This window comes from Gavialis gangeticus, unplaced genomic scaffold (genome assembly GCF_001723915.1).
Source record: "Gavialis gangeticus isolate Ggan-Ray unplaced genomic scaffold, GavGan_comp1, whole genome shotgun sequence".
Lineage (NCBI taxonomy): Eukaryota > Metazoa > Chordata > Crocodylia > Gavialidae > Gavialis > Gavialis gangeticus.
The window spans coordinates 21,128,452-21,137,763 of NW_017729033.1; positions in this window are offsets into that span (position 1 = coordinate 21,128,452).

The window sequence follows — 9,312 nt, forward strand, 5'->3', positions numbered from 1 at the left end:
GCAGCTGGAGTACTGCATCCAGTTTTGGGCTCCACAATTCAAAAAGGATGTGGAGAAGCTTGAGGGAGTCCAGAGAAGAGCCACGTGCATGATCGGAGGTCAGGAAAACAGACCTTATGACAACAGGCTGAGAGCCATGGGGCTCTTTAGCCTGGAAAAGCACAGGCTCAGGGGTGATCTGATGGCCACCTATAAGTTTATCAGGGGTGACCACCAGGATCTGGGGGAATGTTTGTTCACCAGAGCACCCCAAGGGATGACAAGGTCGAACAGTCATAAAGTACTGCAAGACCGTTTCAGGCTGGACATAAGAAAGAATTTCTTTACTGTCTGAGCTCCCAAGGTCTGGAACAGCCTGCCATCGGAGTTGGTTCAAGCACCTATATTGAACACCTTCAAGAGTAAATTGGATGCTTATCTTGCTGGGATCCTATGACCCCAGCTGACTTCCTGCCCTTTGGGCGGGGGGCTGGACTCGATGATCTTCTGAGGCCCCTTCCAGCCCTAACGTCTATGAAATCTATGAAAAATTTATGTCACTAAAGTCAGTACATACTTCCAGGCATCAGAGATATTAAGAAAGTGCCATTTCTCAACATACAGCTGTATGTTCAGCCTGACTATGATTTTAATGCAAAAGGGTAGGAATATACTGTAAAACTATCCTGTTACTCCTGGTAATTAGATACTATGAGTAGCTAAAACCAGGCATGTTCACAACAGTTTTTATGGACAAGGGCTAGTCTCCAGCATTTTATACTTTTTACAACTGATATATTTAATATTCTTGCAATTTAACTTACTACACTTCTTGCAACTGCTATCAGAAACTCACTTCACTGTGGTCTGTGATCCTTTGATTTCCTCTTGTAGCCTGATTTTTAACTCCTTAAGTCTTTGCTGCAGCTCGTTTTTACTAGTACGTTTCAGGTTGGCCATAGCTTTCTAAATCTCTGCTATGTTGGGAGGGAAAACTTCTCATCTTTAGCACTCAGGTTGCTTATAATCTGTTCCATTTTACCAGAAAGAAGTTTTGCAGATGGGCTTCCCTTTCCTCCCTTCCTCCCTATCCCCCTTCTGCCCATACTAGATTCACCAGCCCCATGGGATATTTTGTTTTTCTTTGTTGTCGTCCATGTGAAACAATGGCAGGGCAGGAACCTTCGGGGGGGGGTAGATGCCCCCACAGAGCTTCCCACAGCCCCCAAGGGTTCCACCCCAGAGGCAGAGTCCAACCAACCTCCGGGGGTGGAGAAGCCTGCAACCTCCACTGCAGGGGCAGGTGGAACTCCGGTATGGAGCCAGCAGGGCCAGGGGGTCACCCCTGGCCAGGCCTCCCCCAGAGGGGTTCCCAAGCCCCCTCTCCCATCATCGGGGACCAAGGGCAAGGGGAGTGGGAAGGGCTCCTCTTCAGCCTCCTCAACAGCTGGGGGAGGAAGGGCAAGGGTCCTGCCCCAAAGCCTAAACCACCAGCACCTGAGGGGACCAGGTGCACTACACCAGCCAGCACACCCACTCAACCTGTCCCTGGCTCTAGCTCAGACCCCACCAACATGGCCCCCTGGGGGAGAACCGCAGCTATGCACAGGCAGCTGTAGGGAGACCCAAAGCCAGGGGGCCTGGACCCTCTACCGCTGGCCCTTCCAGCTTGGGCAGCGGGGCCCCCTTTCCGGCACTCACCTGCAGGCATGGGGTGAAGTGCCAACTGTCCAAGTGGGAAAACCTGCACTTTGAGACCCGGGTGCAGGCCCTGGCTCGGGTAGTAGAGGGGGCCCCCAAGATCATGGCAGCCTCCCACTTTCATGGCAAGGGGGTCTTTTTCCATGCCTCAGAGGCCACTGTACAAAAGGCAGTGGGGAGGGGGCTTGTGGTGGAGGGTGAGTACATCCCCCTCGAGCCTCCAGAAGAGCTGGGAACTAGAGTGGTCCTCAGCTCCATCCCTCCCTGTATCCCCAATTAGGCCCTGCTCCTCCAGCTCCAAACCCTGGGGAGAGTTATCTCCCGGGTGGTGGCCCTCTTACTGGGGTGCTGAGACCCTGGAAAGAGTGCACCTGGTGGAAGCCATCACCAGATCATAATCCAGCTGGTGGTGGGAGCATGGCTGGAGGCTGAGGGGTGCCTGGTAATTCCTTATTGGGGGCCCTGGTGAAGACTTTCTATACACTGGGGGACCTGCAGTGCTTCCAGTGCCGTGCCCTGGGGCACTCACATCATGAGTGCCCCATGGGCCAAGCAGGGAGGATATCTGTGGGTCCCACTGGAAAAAGGGGTGCCCCTACCATCGGTGCCCCACCCCCCTCAAACCCCCCTGGCTCCCCAGCCACAACTACAAGCAGGGCACCTGTGAGCTCAAGGGACTTCGCCCCCCAACCAAATCTAGTGGAGTCCCAGGGAGGGCACCAGCAACCGGGGGGAGAGAGGGAGCAGGGTCTCCCTACCCCTAGTCATACCCCCATTGTGGCTGCCTCCCCCCCAACCCTCACCTTCTCTTGCTGGACCCTGTCCACTTAAGGACCACCCCATGGCTGAGTGGGTGCAGGTCCCCTCCAGGCATAAAGGCAAGAGGAAGCCCGGGCACAGCTGGAGCCCTCTGACTTGAAGGACTCATCTCCCCGTCCCAAGACCACCACAAGGGGCCGGGGGGGAAGAGTGACCCAGCCTCCAGGGGCCTCCCCAGCTGTGCCTGACACCCCACCCCCGGGAAAGATCAAACAGGTGATTGCCACAGAGGAGGTTTTGGGGCTGCTAGATAGTCCCAAACAGGAGCCCATGGGGGAAGCCCTTCATTCTGTTGGCCAAGGCCTGCCCCCTGAAACCACAGGTATCAAGGCTGAGGCCTGCGCAAAGGAAGGCCTGGTGGCAGAGCCTCCTCCCTCTGATCTAGGGGATATAGAAGCCCCAGGGGCTCATCCCAGTGAGTTCTGAGGGAGGAGGTCCCCTTTCCTGGGACCCCGAGGCAGATGCCAGAGCCACCCTGGTGCCCGGTGGGTCTCTTCCCTCCCCTTCCCAGGAAAACCTCACCTCCAGCCTGCCCCATAGTCCTGCACTAGAGGGGGTTGCGGTGGGGTCCCCTAATCAGTAGGCTGATCTTGTTGGGGACCCTGCACAGACTGTGCAGGGCTTCAGCTCTACCCCATCATTTTGTGAAGGAGCCCCACCCCCACCCTTACCCCTACCCCTGTTTCAGGGGGCTACAGAGCTCTCCCAATCCCAACCAGAGTCTGGGGTCTTAGTGGACCGGGAGGTTCCGATGGTGCTGGAAGAGCCCTCTGAGCTTCAGGACCAGAAGGAAGACATCCGAGAACCAGGAGGCTCCATGGAGCCTACAGACCTCTTGGACCCAGTGGTCCCCAGGGATGAGCTACTTGCATTTGTTGACCATGACTATACCTGCCAGTCCGCTGGCAAGATGCAGCTAGCTTTGGATTGCTGGGGAGATTCTGACAGTGTGCTTGCCACTGCGAGGGCGCTGGCGGGGGAAGGCAAGGGGCTCAATAGCAGCAATGTCTGGATCTATAGGCTGGCCTGCAGTTTTATAGATGCCCTCTATGCATATGGGAGGGCACTATGTCAACCGGCGGGCCCCACACCGGATGTTAAGATGCATGAGGCCCCTGCTAAACCATCTGCTCCACTCGCCCTAGCCATGAGGTCATTTAAGATTGTGACCCTCAACATCAACGGCTGCAGGAAGGGTCTCAAGAGGAGCCAGGTGCTCTCCTTCCTTCAGGAGGGGGGTTACTCCATGGTACTCTTGCAGGAGACCCTGACAATTACAGCTGACGAACCAAATTGGCAGCTGGAGTGGGGAGGCAGAGTCTTTTTTAGTCACCTCTCAACCACCTCATCTGGGGTGGGCACCCTATTTTCCCTGGGCCTGGCGCTGGAGGTTTTCCAGGATGTTGAGGTGGTGCTGGGCTGCCTGCTACACCTCCAGGTCCAGGTGCAGGGGCTGGTCCTGAACTTTCTGAATGCGTACGCCCCTGTGAAGGACCCGGTGTTGGTGTATTTTGTCTGCCACATACATCGGCATCCTCAACCCTTGTGAGTTTCTGGTCTTTGGCAGGGACTTTAAAGTCACCCTAGATGCGCAAGACCGGTCAGGCAAGGAGCGGAACCAGGCTGCCGTGGGCATCCTCGGAGAGATCCTGGTGGATGTCTCACTCCACTGAGCCCACCTTCACTTGTGTGAGAGTGGGGGAGGAGCAGGCATGCCACTTCTGGTTAGACCAAGTTTATATCACTTTGCCTGGGCCCACTCCTCTGGCATCAAGCCAGCCCCTTTCAACGATCACCACCTTGTCTGGGCGCAGGCCACACTGGAGACTGGGCATCCGGGGTCAGCCTACTGGCATTTCAATGCCAGCCTGCTGGAGGATGTAGGCTTCAGAGAGGCTTTCCAGGAGTTCTGGCTGGCCTGGTGGCAGCTTTCCCCTCAGCTCAGAGATGGTGGGATGTGGGGAAGGTACACATCCAGCTTTTTTGTCACAGCTACGCTAGGCAGCACACCCGGCAGAGGGAGGCGGTCCGGGAGCAGCTCAAATAGGAAGTGCTAGAGCTGGAGAGGCGCCTGGCCACTGACCCAACAAACCCGTCCCTCTGCAGAGTGTCAGGGGAGGCTGGAAGAGATTTGTGTGCCCGCAGTGCATTTGTCCACTCACGCATCCAGCTCCTTTGGGAGATGCACCACAGCTCTCGCTTCTTCTATGCCCTGGAGAGGAGGCAGGGGGCCAAGAAGTACATCACCTACCTTCTGATGGGTGACAGTACCCCACTCATGGATCCAGGCAAGGTGCACCAACACGCACGGGCCTTCTACGAAGAGCTCTTCTCCCTGGATCTGACTGATTCCGAAGCCTATTAGACCCTGTGGGAGGGACTCCCACAGGTCAGCGTGGGTGACTGGAACCAGCTGGAAGCACCTCTCGCTCTGGCTGAGTTTTCAGCCACGCTCCGCCTGATGCCTGGCAACAAGGCTCTGGGCGTTGATGGGCTGACCTTTGAGTTCTACCAGGCTTTCTGGGATTTCCTCAGCCCGGACCTTGCTGCGGTCTGGGCCGAATCTGAGGAAAATGGCGAGGTCCCCCTGTTGTGCCGGAGGGCTGTACTGACCCTACTGCTGAAGAAGGAAGATCCCTGTGACCTAAGGAATTAGCATCCCATGTCCCTCCTCTGCACAGACTGTAAGGTGGTAGCAAAGGCCATATCGCTGTGCCGGCAGTCTGTGCTGATAGATGTAATCCATCCCACAGGATGGATTACACAGTGCCCAGACATTCCATTTTTGACAGCCTGTACCTGGTCTGGGACCTCCTGGAGCTAGCGCACTGGGAGGGCCTGTCTTTCACCCTCCTATCCCTGGATGAGGAGAAGGCGTTTGACAGAGTGGGTCATAGGTACCTCACAGGCACGCTGTGGGCCTTTGGCTTTGGGACCCACTTTGTGTGGGCTCTCTAGGTGCTGTACACTTCTGCAGAAGCTCAACTGGACCCTGATGGAGCCCATCCCGTTCATGAGAGGGGTGCGTCAAGGCTTCCCACTGCCAGGCCAGCTGTACGCCTTGGCCCTGGAGCCCTTCCTTGTTCTCCTGTGGAAGCGGGTGGCAGGGTTGATGCTCTGGGAGCCGGCAGTGCAGCTGGTCCTGTCAGCATATGCTGAAGACATACTCCTCCTGGTTCAGGACTTTGGTGGCCTGGTGTGGGTGGAGGCCTGTCAGGCATTGTCCTCGACGGCCTCCTTTGCCCGAGTCAACTGGGTCAAGAGCTTTGGCCTGGTAGTGGGTGATGGGTGACAGGTGGGCTCACTCCCACCCACGCTGCATGGGATCCGCTGGGGCATGGGCTCACTGCTTTACATGGCGGGGGGTCTACCTATCCCCCACAGACCCCTCCCTGCCAGAGAACCGGTACTAGCTGGAGACAAGGGTGGTGGAGTGGCTCCGGGCAAGGGCAGGGCTCCTGCGATGTCTCTCCCTGTGTGGGAGAGTGCTGGTGCTGAACCAGCTGGTCCTGTCCATGCTCTGGACTGTGGGGGCCGTTCTTCTCACTTGTCCGTGCATGTTTCTGGGCAGAGCACCAGTGGGAGGTGTCCACTAGCTCCTTGGATTCCTTTGAGGACCGGTGGATGAGGCCCAGGGGGCTCTGCTTGGTGTCCCCCTCAGGCACACTTATTTTCACGTTTTGACCCTTTGACCCACACGACACTCCTATCCTGTTTTTTGTCTTTTTGGTACCAAGAATTCTGTTGTATCTTTCACCCACTGGCCCCACACAGCAGGGGCTATTAGTTAGCCAGGTGGGCCTTAGAGCCCACAATATTTGAAGGATACAAATAGACAGGAGCTTCTGGGGCCCGGCCAACTGGTATCTGGGGACACTAGCTCCTTGTGTCAGTTGGACTGCTGCAGCAGCATCCCAAATCCATTTTTTTAAAATACCCCAAAATCCATGTTGTTCCACATATAGAATAAAACACTCTCTATATATACACATATATGTGTAACAGAGATCAGTTGAGTATTGCTTTTATAGATATATTTACAATGTTAAAGCAATTTGGAAGCCTACTAGTGTCTGTATCGTAATAATAAAATAAATTCTAAATATCTAGATGTGTGCTTTTGGTTTTGTTCTCACATGATGGGATGTGGGGTTTGCAGGAGAGGCGTGGGGGGATGTGGGGGTATGAGGGTCGGTGTGGGGTGATTGTGGGGGGACTGTGGGTGTGAGGGGACCTTGCAGGGGGGCTGCTCAGGAGGGGTGTGTCCCCTGGCCCCCACAGGGTGCAGCCCCTCCCCCACAGCACATGGACTGCCCCCCCTGCAGGGCCCCAGCCCCACCCTGGAGGGCCACAGCCCCCCGCGCAGGGCCCACAACTTACCCCCTGCAGCAGCAGTGGGAGTGGGACACTCAGAGCCTGCTGCTGCCCACCCTCCATGTGGCGTGGTGTGGCCTGAGCAGCTCAGAGCCAGGACTGCCTATGCCGCTCATCAGGGACCGGTGCCACTCACAGGTGTCACCTGGGGACCAGCACCACTTGTGGGGACTGTGTGTTGTGCCAAGCCAGGCCCTGCCAGCACTGGGGTGGCTCGCACCTCCAGGCTGGGCCGGTTCTAAGGTAGCAGGACCCGGCGCAGCATGCAGGGACAGTGTGCTGAGCCAAGCTGGCCCCTGCCAGCACTGGGGCCGCTCACAACTCCAGGCCAGGCTGGTTCCATGGCAGTAGGACCTGCTCGGCACACTGTCCCTGCATGCTGTGCTGGGTCCTGCCTCCAGCGGCAACGCTACTTGCCTTACAGTGCCTGAGTGGAGGAGGCTCGCAGCGGGACCCAGCCCAGTGCGGCCTGCTAGTTCAGCTTTGTATTGGAGTGGGACACGCAACTCTGGGAGGCACAGCTGATTGGGTCAGGTTGGACCGGTGTAGTGCATTTTCCATGAGGCTCAGGTGCACCTAAGCCTCATGGAAAATGTACCCTGCCAGCCCAATCCAGCCCAGGCCACACAGCTAGCATGCATTTGCACAGGAGCTGTGTCTTCTGGAGCTGCATGTCCCACTACTCTACAAAGCCGGGCTAGCAAACCGCACCTGGCTGGGCCAGGTCAGGTCCTGCCGCACGCCACCAGCTCTGTCACAGTCGCCATGCACTGCTGGCTCTGTGCTCCAGCCGCTCACCACTCCCGCCACCTCCTGGAGGACCAACTCCCAGGTTGCCTCCAGGCATGGTCTGGGACTGTGCCTTGCCTCGCTGTTCTGTGATGTGTTTTGTTTTGGGTTTTTTTTATTATTCCTGGATATCCAGGAGTTGAATTTTGCCCCAGGTAATGCTTTTTTCATAAATTTCATAGACATTAGGGGCTGGAAGGGACCTTGTGAGATCATTGAGTCCAGCCCCCACTGCCATAGGCAGGAAGTCTGCAGGGACCAAATGGTCCCAGCAAGATAAGCATTTCACTCATCCTCCTCTGAACACCCTGCTTCTGTTCTCCTTGACTCTTGCCCCATTTCGCTATATTTACAGACAGGCAACTCCAGGACTTTTACAGTATGAGGAACAGGTGTTTTGTTTTCCTATTTTAGCAGATACACCAGTAAACTCCACTGTTCCCGCACGTGCGTCTTGCAGCCTTTCAAAGGGGTTTGAGACACTGCAAGATGCACATGCATACTCGTCTGGATGCACCCTTAGACTTTTTGGGGAACACCTCCTGGTGCTGCTTTAATTCCTTTTATGAAGCCTTCAGTTCTGTTTTTGGATCTTGCTTTAACTCCTTTTGTAAGGTCTCTGTCTGTTTAAAGTCTTACCTTCACTTCCTTCTGGACATTTTTAATTTTTATAAACACGTCATCTTGTTTCAGCTGGAATACCAGCTCACAATTTTTCTCCTTGGAAACTGGGTCCCAACTCTGTCAGTAGTGTTACACCTTTGACCTGAAGTGCTAGCCAAACTTTGGGCTCATTTCAGATAAAAAAATAAATTGGTGCTGGATCCAGGTATCTTTGAAACAATTCTGTTTGCAACAGTGTAGATAATCCTGCTTTCTTGAACACAGAAGGAATTATACAAGAAAGGACACTTTCCCAGCTCACAGACTGAGAGCTGTTCACCTTGCACCCTTGTCCAAAAGCCCACTTCTTGCTTCTTCCAGGGTCACACATCAGTGTTGGTTTAGTACTGAAGCTTCCTTCTCTACCTGTTCCTGAGCTCAGTCTCTCCTTCACTTGAGCTCTCCCTGCTCCATGGATATCCCTGCCCCCAAAACAACACTTTATACGCCTATCCAGGTCACTCACATTTCTGAACAGACTTGAAACCTTTGGTTTAGGTAGAAACATCTATAGCTATCACATTGAACTCTCTTAAGTGGTAGCTGAACCTCCAATTTCAACAAGGTTTAACCCATTTAATTGGAGTGCTCTTGAGGATCCTGTGGCACATTGGTTTTGTGTAAAGTACTCACCAGCTGCCACATTTGTCCAACAACAGGAAGATGATTTCATTAAGCTCGTTACATCAATTTTATTTAGAGGTTTGTTCATGAATTAATAAAAGTTAATGTTTCTAAACTCGAGGTCAGAAGCGTTTCTTATCCAGACCAATCTTCTTAACTTGAAACAAAATTCACTAATGATTAATCTGTAGCTATCAAAACAGAGACCCATAAAAGTGCTGGAAAAATGCAGTTAACCACATAATTTAGATTAGGGGTGAGCAATGTTTTCTGACAGCTTTTTTGATCAGTGGTTCCCAAACTCTGACAGATTGCGCACCAATTTAAAATGATAGAGCCTTAAGTACCACCAGCAAGTTTTTC